Source organism: Acomys minous (genome assembly GCF_964271855.1).
Source record: "Acomys minous genome assembly, chromosome: 20".
Taxonomy (NCBI): domain Eukaryota; kingdom Metazoa; phylum Chordata; class Mammalia; order Rodentia; family Muridae; genus Acomys; species Acomys minous.
The window spans coordinates 17222824-17244281 of NC_140502.1; the positions used below are offsets into that span (position 1 = coordinate 17222824).

At 51.3% G+C, this 21458-nt stretch overlaps 1 protein-coding gene across 3 annotated transcripts in view; it reads right to left on the reverse strand.

Annotated features, from left to right (window-relative positions):
* The window catches only part of BICRA (BRD4 interacting chromatin remodeling complex associated protein), a 78211-nt gene extending 65652 nt beyond the window's left edge, over positions 1–12559 (reverse strand). For 2 of the 3 annotated variants that reach the window (XM_084770372.1, XM_084770370.1), the window contains exon 1: positions 12337–12559. The gene's annotated coding sequence lies outside the window, so the exon portion shown is untranslated. Of the gene's footprint in view, positions 1–10530; positions 10621–12336 lie in introns of all 3 variants that reach the window. The other variant, XM_084770371.1, reaches the window with a different exon arrangement.
* Between the last annotated feature and the right edge of the window lie 8899 nt (positions 12560–21458).

The following is a 21458-nucleotide window of genomic DNA, read 5'->3' on the forward strand; positions in this document are numbered from 1 at the left end:
CCAAGTTAAAAAGGGAAGGCTGGGGGCGTGGCTCAGTGGTAGAGCCCCTGCCTGGAGTCCCCCAGGGAGGGGCTGGGGGCATGGCTCAGTGGTAGAGCCCCTGCCTAGAATCCCCCAGTGAGGGGCTGGGGGTGTGGCTCAGTGGTAGAGCCCCTGCCTAGAATCCCCCAGTGAGGGGCTGGGGGCGTGGCTCAGTGGTAGAGCCCCTGCCTAGAATCCCCCAGTGAGGGGCTGGGGGCGTGGCTCAGTGATAGAGCACCTGCCTGGAGTCCCCCAGGGAGGGGCTGGGGGTGTGGCTCAGTGATAGAGCACCTGCCTGGAGTCCCCCAGGGAGGGGCTGGGGGTGTGGCTCAGTGGTAGAGCCCCTGCCTAGAATCCCCCAGTGAGGGGCTGGGGGCGTGGCTCAGTGATAGAGCACCTGCCTGGAGTCCCCCAGGGAGGGGCTGGGGGTGTGGCTCAGTGGTAGAGCCCCTGCCTAGAATCCCCCAGTGAGGGGCTGGGGGCGTGGCTCAGTGATAGAGCACCTGCTTGGGGGTGTGGCTCAGTAGTAAAGTACCTGCCTAGAATCCACTGTATACCAAGGAATGTGCATGCATACACACAAAATAAATATAAGCATAAAAATTGTTCTAAAAGGTGGGTCCACAAAGAATGATATGGAGTGAAATGTGCTCGCCCTGGGTGCCAAAGAAATAGCTTAGTAAGTAAAGAGCTTGCTGAGTAAGTGTGAGGATCTGAGTTCAAACCCCCTAGCCCCAAGTAAAGCTGGGCACAGTAGAGCACATTATCTGTAATTGCAGCGATCCTGTGGTAAGAGAGGAGGTGGAAACAGAAGAATCCACGAGTGTTACTGAGCCTGTTGCCTTGGCAAAACAAGAAACCCTGCCGCAAACCAGATGGAAGGCGACAATGGGCACCCCAGGTCGCGCTGAATTCCACACACATACATGTCTTGGCAAGTGCATGCCCGCGCACATACTAACTCATAGAAGGTCCTCAACCTGAGGGGTGGCGACTGCCTGTAATCCCAGTGCTTAGGAGGCAGCAGGAGGGACAGGAGCTCAGGTCATCCTTAGCTACATAGCAAACCTAGACGCTATCCCGTGCTACACAAAACACAGTGAAGGAGAGCGCTCAACAGGTGGCATTCCACAACTGTGAAAGCACTGGCGGCCCAGGAGCAGGGATGACAGCCGTCAGGGACAGTGGCTGGGAGGGAGCTGGCTGGGTGGGGCCAGGAATGTGCTGTGTCTTGATGAGGTGTGACTTACACCGGGCACGCGCTGGCCAAGACTTGTCAGAAGACAAGGGTGGACTCTGTATATTTTATTGTACGCAAATTACAACCCAGCAAGAAATGGCGATGAGGAAGGAGCTTTGTAGCTTTCCTCCATTACCTGAGCGGCAGCAAGAGCCATTAGAGGACCGTTCCAGACGTGACTGCAAGCGGTCTTTCATATATATTAGATAATATATAAGAGCTGGGCGTGGTGGCGCATGCCTTTAATCTCAGCACTCGGGAGGCAGAGGCAGGCGGATCACTGTGAGTTCGAGGCCAGCCTGGTCTACAAAGCAAGTCCAGGACAGCCAAGGCTACACAGGGAAATCTTGTCTTGAAAAACAAACAAACTATATATATATATATATATATATATATATATATTATTTGTATATAGAATTCATGTATACAGATAATATATGAAAATATATAAATGATACACAATAACTCTATACCACCCATATATACCTACAATAGCAGCAGAAATAAAACAGAATGACTAGGGCTGGTGAAATGGTTCAGTGGGTAAAGGTGACTGCGGCCCAAGTCTGGAGATATGAGTTTGAGCCCTGAAACACCATAAAGATGAAAGAGAACAATAGACTATGCAGTTGTCTTTTGGCCTTTAAATGTCTACTATGGCATGTGTACACACACACAATAATAAAAATTTTTTACATGGAACAATAAAACAATCTACTAGAAGTTTGTGAATGTTATTTCTCTAAAGATAGTTTACCTAAATCTTTTTTGTCTTGTTTTGTGAGACAGGGTTTTCCTGTGTAGCCTTGGTTGTCCTGGACTCGCTTTGTAGCCGAGGCTGGTCTCGAACTCACAAAGATCCGCCTGCCTCTGCCTCCTGAGTGATGGGATTACAGGTGTGCTCCACCGCGCCTGGCCTCTAAGGTGTTTATCTTATATTTTATTTTGAGGCTCAAGGGGCTCACACAGCCCACGCTGTACATAAACTTTCTATAAAGTTGAGAATAATCTCTCCGTCTCCCAAGTGCTAGGATGGCAAGCACGCGTCACCACATCAGTTTGAGATGGCAGGGATTGAGCCCAGAGTTTCATGTACACTAAACAAATACGCTACCAATGGAGCCACATCCTGCCCTGGTGTGTATCCCCATCTGTGTGTCTATGTACATGTGTGTGCTGGTGCCTGGAGCTAGTGGAGAATGGGAAGTGCCCTGCTCCATCACTCGGACTTAACTCTGTAGATCAGGCTGGCCTTGAACTCCCAGAGATCTGCCTGCCTCCACCTCCCAAGTACTGGGACTGCAGGCATGTGTCACCACTGCCTGGCATCTGCCTTATTCTTTCGAGGTAGGGTTTCTAATTGAACCTGGAGCTAAGCTAGGAGCTAGTAAGCCCCAGTGTAACACCACCACCAGCTCTTCCCTATGCTAGGGATACTGGCACTTAAGTAACCATGCCCAGCCTTTGATGTGGGCACTGCACCTCCTACAGCGCTCCACCTATATGCTTGTGAAGAGGCACTTTAACAGGTAACACTGGGCCATCTCTCCAGAGCCAGGAGGTACTTTCTGTCCATTTTTTTGTTTGTTCATATTTGCTTTATTTTGTGAGGCAGGGGTCTTCTGTACCCCAGGCTGGCTTCAAATTTCCTATCCGTCTGAGGATGGCCTCGAACTCCTGATCTTCTTGCCTCCACCTACCAAGCAATTCAAGCATGTGTCACTACACTGGGATTCTAGGGCGTTTGTTTGTTTATTCTGAAGCAATCTTGCTCAGTAGCCCAGACTAGCTTACCATCCTCCTACTTCAGCCTTTCCCAAGCGCTAGGTGACGGATTTGTCAGGCTGAAGTACATCTTACTGTACTGCGTCCACCTCTCTTGCTCAACTTGCGTAACTGAAACCATGAAGTAGAGGGGCCTCAGGAGCAATACCCCTCCCCCAACTAAGCGGACCTTCTCCATGACACCAGGCATTCAAGGCACCATGTGGACCCCAGGAGAGGCAAGAGAGACATTATGGTCCAGGGCACTGCTGAGGCTTGAGCTGTGGAAGCCAGACCCCCTGCATCTGGACAGACAGGCTGCAGAAGTGCCTTTATACCTGGTTCAGGGTGCTAGGGGAACCCCATCTTCAGGTACCCCGGAATGCTGGGATAGCAAGGCTAGCCATGGGCTCTTTCAGGGTCCCTGGAGTCATTAACAACGGTCCCACGGCCTCTGCTCACTGGGCCCTTGCTAGAGAAATCACCGTAGACTCAGGAGTCCCCTCTAAGCAGCGGGAAGGGTGCAGAGGCAGCTGAGCCTGGCTGGAGTTGGGGCGGGGCAGAGAGAGTCCTGAGTCATCAACCATCTATTTCTCTTACCCAATCGAACTGCAGAAAGAATGACTCTGTCCCCCCCCCCCCCCCCCATCTCTAGAGTCCTTCCACCAGCTGGGAGCAGCACACTTCGTTCCCCGTGCTGGTGCAGAGCCTGGCACATGCAGAACCCTTGGCCACACAAGACTGCGGTTAACAATGGGTTCTCGAGAGAAGCGAGACTTAGTATTCTCCTGCTTCCGGTTCCCTACCCTAGGCTCAGAGGAAGGACCAGCCCTGCCACCTAGCCACAGAGTTAGAAGGGACAAGTCAAGTCTAAACCCCACGCAGTTTACTCGGTCACCCAAGGGACATTTTATCGTGTGGAGGCTACCGCCCCACTTCCTGCACTCCCCCTTTGATGACAACAATTCTCTTTAATGATTTATTTGGTTTGTGTGTGTATGGTACAGTGGATCAGAACCGGGGACTCGCACAGGCTGCTGGGCCACGGCTCCAGCCTCTCACCGGGAGACACCAGGCACTTTACTGCTATTCTACGCCTCGTCTCTGTCCCTCTTTTTAGTTTCAACACAAAAGTCTAAGTTTCTCAGGCTGACTTTGAACTTTCTCTGTGGCCCAGGTAAGAGGTCTTAAACTCAGGATTCATTTGCCTCAACCTCTGGAGTAGCTGGGATTTTAGGCCCGCGCCGCCAAGCCCAGCTAATAGGAACAATCTCTTCCCACGCCATCAGTACCTGTACCGCACAGTCCATGCATCCAAGGTGTGAACAACCAAACCTACATCAGACAGAGCCCCATGAGATGAGACGAAGATAGAAAAAAAAAAAATCTCCGGGAAGTCCCCAAATGGGGAAATCAGAATGGATAAGCAAGCCAAACCCCACATGCCTTGGGATCTGTTTTCCCCACATGAGAAGTCCACCTAATGAATGCTACCCTTTTCACAGCACGGGGCATGCCCTGGAGAAGGTGGTACGGAGCCTAGGACCCAGAAACAACACGGCAAATAACAACACGTGTCAAGCTTGCGATACCACTGAAAAGTCAATAGAAACACCGCCAGCAAAAAGTAAAAAGTGATTTATGCAGTGTGGAGGAGGAGTAACAGACCAAGAAAAGAACCAGAAGAAAATTGTTCCAGGAACCTTCTGGGAAGGCTATGCTACCCTGAACTCTACGGGCGCTTTCAATCTATAACAGAAAGTGATGGCCCACGGGCTAAAAGGACACTGCACATCCAGAGGACTTGAGTCCGCTAGCTTCGTTTCTCAGCACCCACTTCAGTCGGCTCGCAGCTGGCCGGTAACTCCAGCTCCGAGGATTCCACACCCACACCTCTGACCTTCCTGGGCAACGCGTTCACGCGCTCAACTCCCACAACCTCCCACATACATGTAATTTAAAAATTAAAGTAATAAAAAAAAAAAGTCAAAATGTGAAAATAATTATAACAAAGTGAGCCCAGAAGCCTTGAAGCATTCTGTAATTCAGCTACTTGAACTTCACATTCAAGGATGAGGGGAGCTCTGTTACCCAGAAGGCAACTGAGGCTGGGTGGAGCATCATGCCCTCCACTTGAAAGTGCCAGTACTGGGCCTGGCAAGATGGCTCGGTGGGTAAGAGCTTAAGTCACCAAGACTGTTTACCTCAATTCTATGCCCAGAATCCACATGATAGAAGGGGGGAAAAAAAAAAAAGAAAGGGCTCCTCACAATTTGTCCTCTAACCTCTACATGAATAATAATAATGTAATTAAAAGCATTTTAAGGAAGCCTGCACCATTAATAAACTCACCATCTGGCTGAAAAAAATATTCTTTTTTTTTTTTTTTTTTCCTCTCCCAGTCAGGCTTGGAGGTAGGCACATGCCTTTAATTCTAGCATTCAGGAGGCAGATCTCCATGAGTTTTGAGACCAGTCTGGTTTAGGATAGAGTGTTCCAAGCCAGGCAGGGCTATATAGTGAGACCCCCGTATAGGAAATTAAAAATTACAAAAAATAAAAACCATTCTATAAAAATGCTGCCAAGTCACACGAGCTGAATTTGATCCCCAGATCCTACATCATGGAAGGAGAGAACTGACCCCCTCAAGTTGTCCTCTGACTGCCACACATCCACTATGACATGCCTGTACCCCCCAAACATACAATAAACAAACAAAAATGTAAGATTCACTCCTGCACCCTCACATACACAATAAACAAACTAAATTTAGTGCAAGGCCACAGCTGGGGAGGGTGACTCAGCAGGTGAAAGTGTTTTCTGTGCAAGCACGAGGACCCGGGTTCAAATCCCCAGAACAGGAATAAAAAGCCAGGTGCGGCCATGCACGACTATAGCCCCAGCATTGAAGGAGAGACACAGAACACAGGGATTCCTGGCTGATAACGCAGTTCCAACCTGAGAGACCCTGTCCCAAAAGAATGAGACTGATTGAGCAAGACACACCTACCTGGTGCCTCCCTCTAGCCTCTGCCCCTGCACACATACATGCGCACCGCACACATTCAGAGACGTATAAAGTAAAAGAAAACAAAACGCCAATTCTGGAGGGCTGGGCGGAGCTCGACGGCACGGCATGGGAAGGAAATAAGAAGACCCTAATGTCATGGCATAGATCTGTCATCCTAATTACTGAGGGGCGGAACCAAAAAAGGTTTAAAGCCCTGAGACCTAGAAGACGGCTGGCTGTACAAGGCAGACAAGCCGAACCCAATCCCTGGACCCTCTGTAAAAGCAAAGCAAGGTGGTGAGCCTCTGTAATGCCAGCACTCCTATGGAGAGATACAAATGCTGACACAGGAGCCTCCCCCTAAGCTTTTGGGCTGACTAGTCTAGGATATCTACAACAGGGGCAAACACAGTAAGACAGATCTGACTTCCAACAAAACGGAAGGTGAGGTTGTCCTCTGACCCTCAGACACATACAACCATGTACAGACACGTACATGAAAAGAAGTATCTTTTTTAAAATTTCAAGGGCTGTGGGCCACAAAATTTAAAATAAAGGATGTGTCAGGGAGTGACTCAGTGGTAGAGCCCCTACCTAGAATCTCCCAGTGAGGGGCTGGGGGCGTGGCTCAGTGGTAGAGCCCCTGCCTAGAATCCCCCAGTGAGGGGCTGGAGGCTCAGTGGTAGAGCCCCTGCCTAGAATCCTCCAGTGAGGGGCTGGGGGTGTGGCTCAGTGGTAGAGCCCCTGCCTAGAATCCCCCAGTGAGGGGCTGGGGGTGTGGCTCAGTGGTAGAGCCCCTGCCTAGAATCCCCCAGTGAGGGGCTGGGGGCGTGGCTCAGTGGTAGAGCCCCTGCCTAGAATCCCCCAGTGAGGGGCTGGAGGCTCAGTGGTAGAGCCCCTGCCTAGAATCCCCCAGTGAGGGGCTGGGGGTGTGGCTCAGTGGTAGAGCCCCTGCCTAGAATCCCCCAGTGAGGGGCTAAAGGTGTGGTTCATTAGCATGCAATGAGGCCCTAGGTTCCAGATCCAGCACTGAAAAATCTAACATCTTGTTTGTGCCCGTCCGTTATAGAATTCCCAGCCCAGCTGGATTGAAAGGGCCGCTTGGAAAAAGAACTGGCTGAGATGGAACAGACCCCAGACACAGTGACTCATGAACTTCACTGAGTCGTGTTCCCTCACATCCATCCGTTAAGGCTGGTCCCAGGTTTCCCAGGGGGTGGGGGAATCAGTTCTAGAGCCAGCAAGCCGCACTTGGGTGGCAAGGTGCAGACTTGCAATTCAGAGCCCCAGCTGGGTTCCAGAGCCAAGGTTCTGCCCTGCACAACCACACACATGTGATGATGCTGGCCATGTGCAGGGGAACGTAGCAAAGATGTCAAGGGACACAAATACTGCGAAGCCCGTTAAAGGCAGCTCGGCAGGCAGGTTGGATACGAGCAGCCGGGATGGAGAGAGAATGACTTCCTTACAGTGTGGTATCCCAGATCCATCCCCCACCCCGCCAGAGCTACCAGGAGACAAATCCCAGGCCTTGATCCAGCAGGCTGGCAATACATGGTAACAAATCCAGAACGTCACAGGAAACGAAGTTTGTCTAGCCAGTGGGCTACCACAGAGCCTAGAAAGGATAGTGAAGCCACACAGAAGGTTGGTTCTGGGAAGATAAAGGTGAAAAGGCAAAGGGCAGAACCAGAGGAGTATGAGGTACAAGCTGTACAAAACGAGTTTCTCAGGTGACAAACACACACACAACCTCAGAGTTGAGACGCCATCCCTGGGGAGGAAGCTGGGGGAAGGATGGAAGGCAGGCGGAACAACCGTGACTTTCTGTTTCCGTTTTTGTTTTTGTTTTGTTTTGTTTTGTTTTTTAACATGTCCTTTATGTGTTTATCAGTTAAGAAACTGAATCCAGTGCGACAGAATCTCAGCAACTGGAGGTTAAAGTAGGAGGTTGAGAAGTTCAGGATCGTTCTTAGAGGCTAGCCTGAGCTAAACCGAAACCCTGCCTTTAAAAAGGGTGGGGTGGGGTGGGGTAGGGGTAGGGGTGGACTAGCGAGATGCCTCAGAGGGTAAAGGTGACTGCTGCCAAGCCTGAGAGGTCAATTCCTGGAATCTACATGGTAGAAGGAAAGGCCAGAGTCCTGCAAGTTGTTCGCAGACCTCAGCAAGTGTGTACCCACACATGTGTAGAACTGAAAGTCAAGACAAAACCAAAACAAATAAACAAAAAACCAGAAACAGGGAGAAGAGAGCAAGCCAGCTTAAACTTCCTCCTTGGAGTGGCTCAGGCCACCCAGACAGAACTAATCAAACCCCGCAGCAAGGAACCCATCAATTCTCCTGATGATCTGGGTTCCAGCACCAGTCCTGATCCTAGGACCTGGACCTGGCCCCTAACAGTCCTCCCCCTACACCCCAGCAAATTGAACTGGAAACAATAGAAGAAACAAAGACACTGCTGGCCTCCCCAGCCACCAACCAGACCCCTCCAATACACATAACTCAGACACAAAATTTATTGTCTCCAAACTGAAAATGCCTTCAGAGAGCTCCTCAGGCCTTCTCATGGGGGACCTGGCCTGGCCTGGAGACACAAAGGCTTCAGTCAATTGGGAACAGTCAAACATGGGCTGCTACGGGCAGAGAAGGGATGGGGGGAGGGGGGAGATCCTTGGGGACCACTCAATTCAGCACTTCCCAGCCTTGCTTGAGGCTACGGTGTGGCTGTATCCTTCATAGCCACGGAGAGGGAGAGGGGGTGTAGGGGTGTGTGCGTGTGTGTGTGTGTGTGTGTGTGTTTGTGTGTTTGAGTGAGAGAGAGACAGAGAGACAGAGAGAGAGACACAGAGAGATCCGGCTGGGCAAGAGGGAGCCAGGTGCAAGGCGGATGCTTGGGGCTGCATCCAAGAATCGGGAAGAGACGGGGATGAGAAGACCCGGGCCTCCCTCCCACCCCAGCTCCGGCCCTGCAGAGTGTGAGAGGGGAAATGGCAGGCCTGGCTGCTTCCAGCCCAGGCTGCTTCTACGAAGGAATGCCATGTTTTCCTGTTTCCAATTAACATCCCCCAGCAGCAGCCCTCTGCATTCTTGAGACTAGGAGTCAAGGAAGCCTGGGGGAGTGGGGAAGGGGGGGGGGGGTGGATCCTCCTGGAAGGTTGGCTGGCCTTAGGGCTAGGGCTAGAGACCCCGCACATATTCCCTGGAACCTCCCAGGCTTGACATTGAGTCCTTCTGCCCCCCTCCCCCATCCCCAATATGCCAGGGAAGGTTAGCAAAGGCTTCTGGGAAGGAAAGCAAGCAAGCTCACTGTAGGCAAGACATAGGATGGGGTCCCCTTTAGGTCGAACTCAAGTTTTTCCCATCTTCCCTGTGCACCCCCCCGAATCCTAGTGTGCCCTGTGCACCCCCCGAATCCTAGTGTGCCCTGTGCACCCCCCGAATCCTAGTGTGCCCCGCCCACCCCAGAGTTACCCTAAGTTATGTTATCCTTGCCAAGGGAAAGATCAGTGGGGAGGCATGGGTCTCCCAACACCCATAGAACCAGACTTTAAGCTGTGTGAAGGAACCTTCTCGCCACTAGCCCCTGCAACCTGGCCAGCAAGTTAGCCACGAAGCACATACCTCTGGCATCGGTTTATTTTCCTGTGAAAAGGACATCATCACCTCTCTCATCTCCCTGACTGGGGAAGCTGGGACCCAGCAGCACTTTCCCTCCAGTGAGTACACCCCCAACACTGGAGCAAGAGTTTTGGGCGATCGCTTGTTCTATTTTCTCTCTATTCGCCTTGGCTGGGAGCACCCCTCCACCACCACCCTCCCCCCCCCCCACCCCTGGGGTGGGGGTGGGGGGTCATGCCTATTCCAAACATCTGAGACTAAAGAGAAATCACACTTTTGGCTACTCCTTTCCCTACCTCCAGGTCACGTCAAAGACCAGTTATCTTCAGTGTATTGGGAGGAGGCAACTGAGCCAGGCAGGTTACAGACCTGCCTAAGGTTAGGGTTAGGGTGGGCCTGAGATGCGAGTTGTTTGCCAGCTAAAATCAACACACCATGGGGGGTTGGGGTTGGGGGTCCCAGGCCTGAGGTGCAAAAATAACTACAATAGACAATCAGGTCTGCTTCCTTCCCTGACAGCAACCAACCCAATCAGCTGAAGTGGTGGATCACAGAAGCCTTGACCCTGACCCTCTCCCCGACACCCCCGACACACCTCGCCTCTACACACATACTAGACATCTATGCAGCTGCTAAACCAACTCTCAGGGGAAAACATCTGGCAGATCCTTCCAATAAACCCAGGTCCACTCAAGCCAAAGGGGCAAAGTGACTACAAAGTGAAAGCCGAACCGGTTTGAGCAAGGCTGGATAAAACTCTAGGGTGTTGTGAACTGGGGCTCAAAGTGACTCGAACTGTGTGACCTTAAGCTAGCCCTGTAACTACCCTAGGCCTCAGTGCGCCTGTCTGGCAAATGGGAACATTCACTGTACTCACTCCTCAGACGGTAGCCAGGGTAGAAATGTATTAGCAGTAGCCAATCCGGGGTAGAGAGTGGTTATTTCCGGCTTCTGGGAGGTGGGGGAGCTACAGAGGAAGGCAGGGTACTGAGGTAAACAACTGATAAGTCCCAAGGGGCAGAGGAAAGGGGGTGGTCTCTGAGCGTGGCTTCCCCCATTTCCTCATCCTGGGGGTGGGGGCAGGTTGGGGTCGGAGTTGCCTTAGTGCGCAGGTGTAGGGGGAGGCTGTGTGCCAAAGAGCTCCTCTGACTTCCAGCCCTGAGTCTTGGGTGTTTCCCACACATCCCCAGATTTCCTTACACTACGTTGGAGGAGCGACAAAAGGGGATGAAGGTTCAAGACTTGGGGTAGGGTGCAAGCGCAAAGGCTGGGGACCTCAGAAGGCCCTGTCACCAAGACTTCCCCTGGAGAGCTGACCCGGCAGCCTCTGACCCCACCTCCAGGGACGTTCAGCTGCTCAGAACCACAAAGCAAAACAAAGGGGCGCGGAGAGGAAGGAGCCACTATGCCTTCCAATCACCGCGGGCGCCCGAGCCCGCGCCCTCCCGCGGCTCGTCGCCGGGTCCTCCGGCTGGCGGAGGCCCAAGGCCTGGCTGGGCAGCTCCCAGGTCCCTTGTCTCCCTGCGGCTGCCAGTGACAGGAGCCGCGGAAGCAGCCGAGGGGCAGCCAAGGCGATGGAAAAACCAGATGGTCTCAAACCTCTTCCACCTACCTACCCACCCACCCATCCATCCATCCATCCATCCATCCATCCTATCCCACCCATCTCCCTCGGAGCCCGTGGCCTGGACGCCCTCCGCAAGGACCTGGCTGGGATCACCCCGGGGAAAGGACTGCCTTTGTCTAAAGGTCACCACCCGGAGCGCGGTGCCCGGGTTGGGCCTGGTGCCTCCCATTCCCAGGCCCACGGAGTTGGTGCTCAGGGGCCACCCCAGATCCCAGGAGGTGACAGGAGTGGAGACTCCCCCTTTCCCTCCCTTTGATCCCCAGGAACAGGCCCCCTGCGGGACCAGCCAGCTGAGGGGGCGGAGGTCCCCTACCCTCCTTGCCGGGGGGTTGGGGGGGGTAGAGGAACCAAGTCAACTCTCATTGTTTAGGGGCGATGGAGAGGGGGAGACCCACTGGCCTGTATCCCAGTTCATCCCTCCCTAAAAGCCTGCAGAGGACCCCCGATTCTCCCAGGCACCCCCAAGAAGAACTTGGGGAGGGGGCGCAAGGAACGCGCGACAGGAGGGGGAGGAGATGAATCCAGCTGCCTCTTCATGGTCCTCGCCTTTCCCCAGAAAAGGCGGGGAGCACGAGGAGAGGAGGGGGGTCCTTAAGGCGGGGGGGGGGGGTCCCTGCCCCTCCCCCCCGTGGGACGTTCGCGCTCGCCCCTCTCCTCCGTTGCATTGTATCCCGGGAAGGACAGGGGAGGGAACCGGGGCGCAAGGTTTGAGATCGGGGCGCAATGTAGGGGAAGATCTCTGCAAGATCGGGGTGGCGGCGGTGGCGGGAGAGATCTAGGATGGGGGTGCGCGGATAGTGGTGGGCGCCGATCACAAAAAAAAAAAATCTAGCCTAAGCAGCGGCAGCGGGCGCTGCGCCCCGGTTGGGGGGCTGAGTGTAGAGTGTCGGGGGGGAGTGGGTTCGGCCCCAGCTCTGGCTCTCCCCCCCCAACACACACACCCTCGCCGCCGAGCCCCACTCCCCCCCTCGCTTTTGCGCCCTGTCACAGCCCCGACTCGCAGGTAGAGAGAGTTAAGAGATTTAAAGAGAAATTGCTACATTGTGAGAAACTCACCCTGATGTTTGAGCAGCCGTCGGCGCGGGGTCTCCGGGACGGCCCCGCACGGGCTGCACAGGGAGGACCCAGAAGGGGCCGGCCGGCCGGGCCGGTCAGCGCACTGCCTGATCGCATGGCGGGGCCCGGCTCCGCTGCGCCCGGGCCCGCCACCGCCCTTGCAACGAAGCGGCCCCGCGCGGCCTGGCCCCGCGCCCCGCTCCGGGGAGCGCCCCTCGGGTATGCAAAAAAAAAAAAAATTTTTTTTTAATTAAATGCAAAAAAAAAAAAAACCTTACTGGTTTGTGTCCCGCCCCCCTCCTCTTCCTCCCCTCCGCCCAGCTAGGAGGAGGAGCCACATGAGACCCCGCCTCTATTATAGAAGATAACCAATAGTATCGAGGAGAGCTAGAGCGGCAGATTTGGTAGCCAATAGCAAGGTGCACACTCTGTGGGCGGTAGCACCGAGTGGCGGCACTGCCCCCTTCCTCCTGTGGCACTGCCGGGCTGCTAGAGCGCCTGCTCCGCTGCGGTGCTGTGGGTATACAACCTGGAGCTGGCGTTCGGGTTGGCGGTGGTGGAAGAGGAGCCGAAGGGTTCGTTTTATGTCCCTATCCCTGCGCCAGGCTCGCCTAAGGAGGGAGCTTCTTGCGCCCCGGCCTAAGATGGTGGCTTCTGCGGGAGGGTGAGCCCCCGGGCACCTCAGAAGACGTGCAAAGATTGCGCGGTGGATGCTTCTGGAGGAGATGGGACAGTGATGCTGCCCGGCGTCGGACCCAGAGGTTGTCAGGCGATGGGGACATTAGGGGTGGACCAGGACTCCTCCTGGCATGGCGTACCAAGTCTCTCCGAGCCTCGGGATTCTGAGCTGCTGGGGCGGAGGGACCATGGTCAGCCCTAGTAGAGAGCCTGTTTCCTGCCTGGCCGGCAGCGCAGATCCGAAGCTCAGAATCCTTTGAGCGACGCTTGGCTTCACAGGGCCATTCACAGAGTACTTGGTGAGCCGGGATTTTAGCCGGGCGCAGCGCGTCCGCAGACCGCCGGGGTCTTCCCTTTCTGGACCGCGCTGGTCTGATAACATTCAGCTCTCACGTGCCCTACTCTTTCTCCTGGGCCCTAGAAAACCTGGTGCACACAGTACGTATCAAATAAACGTGTGTTGTATAAACGAATGATTGATCTGTATTGTAAGACTTACTGATCCCGTGCCGGCACGAGCCAAAATATTTACTTAAGCATACATTTTAATTGTTTGTCTGTTTGTTGAGGTCTTGCTAGGAAACATTGGCTGGGCTGGAACTCGCCCTCCATCTGCCTTCACCTCTCAGGTGTTGGGATTACACTTGTGTACCACTATCCCCGACTTAATTTTTTTTTAACTGCTATTGTGAGGTCTAAGGATATAATTCAGTGATCAGAGTGGTTTTCTAGTATGTGGAGGTCCGGGTGCAATAACAGTGAAAAACAGTAAGAGGCTGGAATTGATGGGCCCTGAATCAAACAAACCGAATCCTGCTTCACTTTTATTTTCCTCTGCCACTTGCCACCTGTGTGCTGTGATACAAACTACTTTTGTGTGTGTGCCTCTATTTCCTGTTTTCTGATGTAGTGAAGATGGCGTTGTTTCAATGGCTCAGTGGGGTAAGGGCGCTTACCACCAGACCTGGCAATATGAGTAAATCCCCAGGACCCACTTTGGTAGAAAGAGAAAACTAAGAGTACCCACAAGTTGGCCTTTGGGGTCTATGCTTGGTTTCAGGAATACTTATTTATTTTGTTTGTTTGTTTGTTTGTTTTTAGAAGGGGGGTTCTGTGTAGCCTTGGCTGTCCTGGACTTGCTTTGTAGACCAGGCTGGCCTCAAACTCACAGCAATCTGCCTGCCTCTATCTCTCAAGTGCTGGGATTACAGACGCGCACCACCACTGCCCAGCATAATAAATATTTTTAAATGTGATGGGCTCATTTTATAGAGCCGTTATAAAGAAAAGGAAATACCAGCTGCTGCCATTATATGGTGACTTGGTAAAATCCAGTGCAGAAATCAACGCCTTCAGAGTGTTCACTCTCTCTCACACAGTGGTCTTGCACAGCCCACTGCAGGTGTGGACCACTTGGGAAACCAGCAGTGTGCACATTGCTGTTATTTTTGTTGGCCCAATGGATTGGCCTGTGGGTGTTTCTAGTCAGAACTGCTCTCAGAGGGCTGGACATTGCAGTTCAAGGTCATCCTCAGCTACAAAGAGAGGTGTAGACCAATCTGGCCTATTTGAGATCCTATCTCAAAAAGTCTCACAACTAGCCGGGCAGTGGAGGCAGAGGCAGGTGGATCACTGTGAGTTTGAGGCCAGCCTGGTCTAGAAAGCAAGTCCAGGACAGCCAAGGCTACACAGAGAAACCCTGTCTCGAAACCGCCCCCCCCCCAAAAAAAAAGTCTCACAACTGCAGGGCACAATGGCACACACCTGTAATCCAACACTTGGTGAGGCAGAGGCAGGCAGAGATCTGAGTTCGAGGCTAGCCTGGTCTACAAATTGAGTCCAGGACAGCAAGGGCTACACAGAGAAACCCGTCTGGGAAAAACAACAAATGCTCACAACTTGCTCACAGGAGAGGGGCCCCTCTCCCCATCTAGACACTTGGTAGAAATGCAACTCTGGCTCCCTAAAAGGAAGTGTTTTGACCAAGGTCATGCATCCAGGAAGTGGAGCCCAACCCTCGCCTGAAAATGTCCTCTAGGTAAAGTGACTTGACTTTACAGTAGTGGCACTTGAGTAGTGTCTATTAGAGCTACTAGCCCCAGAAAACACAGAACTTAAGACAGGACAGACAAAGAGCTAGATGAGTGTGAGACCAAGGCGGGGGGGGGGGGGGTGATTTTGCATGAGTTTATAAATTCATCCACGCGGGAAATGTATTCTAACTGCCTGCATTGGGAATTCAGTGAAAAGCCTGCTCCTCCTGCCTCCCACCGAGGTTAGTCTATTAGGCAAGACAGGGAACAATCAAGTTACAGCCTCAGTTTCCCTACTAGATCATACTCTACAAGTACCAGATTTCGGGTGTGTTTTTTGTTTGTTTGTTTGTTTGTTTTTGTTTTTAGTTTTTCGAGACAGGGTCTCTCTGTGTAGCCTTGGCAGTCCTGGACTCGCTTTGTAGACCAGGCTGGCCTCGAACTCACAGCGATCCGCCTGCCTCTGCCTCCCGAGTGCTGGGATTAAAGACGTGCGCCACCACCACCCGGCTGTTTTTTGTTTTGGTTTGGTTTTTTAGTGTTTTGAGAAAGAGGACTTGCGATGTAGCCCAGGCTGGCTTTGAACTGGCTTGCCTCAGCTTCCCAAGTGCTGTGCTACCATATCTGGCTAGGGTTCCAGGTCTTTCTGCGGCGTTGTGCTATGTATTCCATCCCTAGGATGATACCTAGCACTTAACACAAGAAAGGTTTGCTAGGGCTGGAGAGTTGGCCCAGTGGTTAAGAGCACTGGCTGGGTCAGGTGGTGGTGGCACACACCTTTAATCCCAGCACTTGGGAGGCAGAGGCAGGTGGATCCCTGTGAGTTCGAGGCCAGCCTGGTCTACAAAGTTAGTCCAGGACAGCCAAGGATACACAGAGAAACTCTGTCTCGAAAAGCAAAAACAAAATGGAAAAAAAAAAAAAAGCACTGGCTGTTCTTACAGAGTACTCAGCTCAGCTCCATGGACCCACATGGTGGCTCCCAACCATCTATAAATCTGGTTCCAAGAGGGTCAGACACCCTCTTCTGTCTCCCTCAGCTACTGTACACACATGGTATTCATAAACATAAAAAACAGTAAATGAATTTTTCTTGAAAGGCTTATTAATGCCAAGCAGTTGAGGGAGGGCACATTTTTAATCCCAGGACTTTAGAGACAGAGGCAGGGCGATCTCTGAGCTTGAGGCCAGCCTGGTCTACAGAGTGAGTTCCAGGACAGACCAAGTTACTCACAAAAACCCTGTCTCAAAAAAAAAAAAAAAAAAAAAAAAAAGAGGGCAGGGGGCTGGAGAGATGGCTCAGAGGTTAAGAACACTGGCTGGTCTTCTAAAGGTCCTGAGTTCAATTCCAGCAACCACATGGTGGTTCACAACCATCTATAATGTGATCTGGTGCCCTCTTCTGGCCTGAAGCAGAATACAGTATACGTAATCAAATAAATCTTTTTAAAAACAAAAACAAAAGGTGTATTGCTGGGCATGGTGGAACATGCCTGTTCTCTTAGCCCTTTGGAGGCTAAGGCAGGAGGATTGCTAAGCATTCAAGGCCAGCCTAGGCCCCGTGAGGATACCGTGCCTCATAAAGGGAAAATAAGCTGGGGATGTACCTCACCTAGGAATGCTTGCTTAGTATGCAAGAAGTGCTGGGATTCACCCTGAACTGCATACGCCCTCCTGGTCATGCAGGCCAGCAGTTGCCAGCACTAGGGAGGTGGAGGCAGGAGGCTTACATGTTCAAAGTCGTCTTCTGAGATATAGCACATACAAAGCCTGGGCTACATAAGATCTTGCCTCATAAACAAAGGTTTGCTGAAAATATACTGTCTACGGCTAATACCCCAGTCCTGGCTGGGTATGAAGGAGTCAAAACAACCGAGGCCCCAAGCTGAGTCATAGCTGGCACAGCCCTTGGAGATCAAATGTCTGTCTCCCCTAGGCAGCCCTGAAAGCCATCCAGGCTTTAGAGCTAGTGACAAGTGTCCCTGCTATTACAAAAGCACTGGGTGGGGCTGGGGACATAGCTCATTGCTAGAGTGCCTTCATAACATACACAAAGGTCTGGCGTTCATCCCAGCTCCACATATCCGAGGCATAGTGGCACACGCCTTTAATCCCAGCACTCGGGGAGACAGAGGCAGGCAGATCGCTGTGAGTTCGACGCCAGCCTGGTCTCCAAAGTGAGTCCAGGACAGCCAGGGCTACACAGAGAAACCCTGTCTCGAAAAACAAAACAAAACAAAGTTTAGGATCAGTGATAAGAGACATAGCTCTGTGGTTAAGAGTTCAAATTGCTTGTCCGGCGTGGTGGTGTACATCTTTAATCCCAGAACTAGGGAGGTCGGGGCAGATAGATCTCTGTGAGTTTGAGGCCAGCTGGTTGTACAGAGTGACTCTACGACAGCCAGGACTACACACACCCCGGAAAACCCTGTCTAAAAACCAAACAAGCAACAAAGAGTTCGAGTTACTCTTACAAGAGGACCCTAGTTCTGTTCTCAGCACCTCATGTCAGCTCACAGTAACCTTTCATGCCAGTCCCAGGAGAGCTGATGCCCTCTCTCAGCCTCCTTAGACACTGGAATTCATGTGTATATATTTAAAAAGGCATACATATACATAATTTGAAAATAATTAAATTTTTTTTTTTGTTTTTTTGTTTTTTGGTTTTTCAAGACAGGGTCTTTTGTGTTAGCCTGGGCTGTCCTGGACTCACTTTGTAGACCAGGCTGGCCTTGAACTCACAGCGATCCGCCCGCCTCTGCCTCCCGAGTGCTGGGATTAAAGGCGTGCGCCACCACGCCTGGCCTATCTTTTTTTTTTTTTTTTTTTGGTTTTTTGAGACAGGGTCTCTCTGTGTAGCCTTGGCTATCCTGGACTCAACTTTGTAGACCAGGCTGGCCTCGAACTCACAGCGATCCGCCTGCCTCTGCCTCCCAAGTGCTGGGATTAAAGGCGTGCGCCACCACGCCCGGCCTTATCTTTTTTTTTTTTTTTAAGTTCAGCCACATAGCAAATATAAAGCTAGCCTGGGATACATGTGATCCAGTGTTATCTCTAATTCCAGCACTTGGCAGGCAGAGGCAGGTAGGTTTCTGAGTTTAAGGCTAGCCTGCATAATGAAACCCTGTCTTGATGAAGGACGAACTCTTTTTTTTTTTTTTTAAATAACAGATGAGCCAGGCATGGTGGTGCATGCCTCTAATCCCAGCACTTGGGAGGCAGAGGCAGATGGATCTCTTAAATTTGAGGCCAGCCCGGTTTATAAAGAAACCCTGTTTTGAAAAAACAAAAACTAATAGCACAGATGGTTACTTTTTTTTTTTTTTTTTTAAACCTCAGCATTTAGGGTTAAACCCAGGGCCTCACACAGCAAGGGCTCTTCACAGTCACTATCCCTAGCCCTCTTTTTCGCTTCTTATTGTGACAGAGTCAAGTTGCTCAAGTTCAGACCTGTTCCATCCCCGGTCCTCAGCTCCCCAGCAGCTGGAACAACAGGCCTGTACTAGCAGGCTGGGCTGATTGTTTTAACTACGACAGTATAACGGGAAAGGAAAGGTCTAAGTCCCACGTCCTTGCTGTGAACAGGTCCAGGGATTGGGAGAGCTGCCTTTCCGTGGGGACCTGACATCATCTTGTCCTCTAAATCCCCCTCCAGCCGAGAGAGCATCCTTTCTCGCACATTTCTGCACAGTCCTTAGCTCCTTTAGAGCCCTGAACCTCTCAGAAACCCTGCTCCTTACAGCCCAGCTCCTACCCATGAGAGCCCTCTGTCTACCGAAAGCGTCAATGGCATCCATTTAAGACTATCTTAAGAGATGGCTCAGAGGTTAAGAGCACTGGCTGCTCTTCCAAAGGTCTTGAGTTCAAATCCCAGCAACCACATGGTGGCTCACAACACAACCATCTACAATGAGATCTGGTGCCCTCTTCTGGCATGCAGGCACACATGGGGACAGATTACTGTATAAATAATAAATAAAATCTTAAAAAAAAAAAAAAAAGACTGTCTTGTAGCTTAGCTTCAGTCTTGCTGTGTGGCCAAGGGCGACTGAAACTCTGTGTGTGTGTGTGTGTGTGTGTGTGTGTGTGTGTGTGTGTGTGTGTGTGTGTAAAAGTCAGAGACAATTTTACAGGAGTTGGTTTAGGAGATAAAATTCAGATCAAGGCTTGGTGGTAAACACCTTTACTTGCTGAGCCAAATGACATCTACTTCTGAAAGTAGAAACACTTCTCCGGTCAGGCAGTTGGACTTTAAAACTGCGCCCCAATTGTTTCTCTATCCGAGAGTATGCTGGCACACGATTGGTGCAATTTTTTTTTTCTTTTGCACATAACATGAGCAACCCAAAAGCCTGTTCTGAAACACTCCTGCTTTTCCAGGTTGCTTTAAATAGAGGGTGAGGAGAAAAAGTTTTCACGAGACTTTCGGGGGTCTGGGTCTTGGCGGCCAGAAGAAGGAAAAGAAGCTATGCCCTTCACCGGTGGCTGCAAGATACAACCTTCTAGCCCAGCCAGGGTCGGAGCACAAAACTCCCGGCAGCGAAATCAGGCAGCCGCTAGCCTAGCCCGGCCTGGGGTCCTCAGCGCCGCAAGTGCGAGGGGCGGATCCTGGCCTGGGATTGGCCCAAGATTGGGGGCGTGGCCAGGGCTCCGCCCCACCTCTACCCGCCCCCCCCCCCCCGCACAAGATAAAATAGGCTTCGCGCCCTGGTGCTCGAAATTATTCTCAGAGTGGGTGTGGCTAGGGTTTGTTTACACGCTGCCATTGGCTGGATTTGAATCGGGCCGAGCGGGTGGGGCGGGGCCTCGGAGGGCGGGGCCGGCGGCTGACAGTTCTCTGCGTACTGGAACGCTAATGAGCTTTGGTTCTGAAGAATCCTGCTGGGGTTTCTGTCAGCTTCCTTAATAAAGGCTAGCCACGAAACTGAGGTGCACGTTTTCGTAAAAATTCCTAAAATCAGAATAAATAAACAAGTTTTAAAAAAACAGGTGCAACCTTGCTGTTCAACAATGGGGGACTCTGAAATCAACTGTGATCCAGGCCCACAGTGGGACAGGAAGTCACTTGTAATAAACGAGGAAACCGCGAAGTGACACAACTTTTGCAACCACTTAAGTAGAATGGAGCGGGTTGGGGGAGGTGTCTAAAAATGCCAAAAATATGGTTGAAAAGACAGAAGTTATTTGCTGAAGAATTGCACAGAATAATTTACAAAGTGGAAATTGACAGCAAGAGTTGGGTGGACCCTAGGTCATTCTGTAACTGGGTTGTTTTTTTGTTTTTAATTTGGTTTGACTTTTAGAAACAGAATTTTTTTGTGTAATCCTGGCTGTCCTGGGATTTGCTCTGTAGACCAAACTCACAGAGATCCTCCTGCCCCTGCCTCTCCAGTGTTCGGAATAAAGGCATGGGCCACCACCACCTAGTTTATTTTGTATCTTTGCGAAGTTAGAAATTCATGTCACCTGCTAAAATAAATATACTGTAAATTGAAATAAATAAAATATAAATGTATACCAGGCACGGTGGCACATGCTTTTAATCTCAACACTCTGAAAGCAAAGGCAAGCGGATTTTGCGTTCAAGGCTAGCCTAGTCTACATAGTGAGTTCCAAGATAGCCAGGGCTAAGTAGAGAGACTCTGTCTCAAGAAAATAATAACGATGATGATGATGATGATGATGATGATGATGATGAATTGTTATTGTTGTTGTTGTTGGTAGTAGTAGTAGTTAAAATTAACTTCTGAGAACCAGGTCTTAGCTTCTGTGTGGAAGAATACCACAGGGGAAATGTGTTTCTTCATCATAGGGTACCAGGGCTGTGCCAGAGCCAAAGAAGAGAGTGGATTTATTATTACAGTAGCAGTGGTACCCAACATCTTCAGGGGACACATTCCAAGCCGCCTACAGATGCCTGAAGACAGATTATATTAAACACTGAGGACTACTTTTTTTTTTTTCAACTATTTTGAGATAGGGTCTCACATAGCCAAGGTTGGCCCTGAGCTCCTGATTCTCTGGCCTCCACCTCTCAAGCACTAAACTATAGGCATTAAACAAACTGAACCCAGGATTTTTGCCTTCTATGCAAGGGCTCTACCACAGAGTCTCACTCTGAAGCCCAGGCTAACTTTCAAATCGATATATATATTATAAATTATAAAGCTTAACTTATCAATGAGACACTGGGGTAGTTTGAGGCATCTCCCATATTCCACAGTATGTTAATACTTGGTCCCCAGTTGGGTGGCCCTGTTTGGGCAGGTTTTGGAAGAAGGGCAGATTTGCTGGAAGGAAGTGGCTTTGAAGTTTCCAAAGACTAAGCCCCGCCCAGTTTTCACTCTCAGCTTCCAGCTCCAGCTGCCACGTCCTTGCAGCCACACTTCCCTGCTGTGATGGTGATGGTGA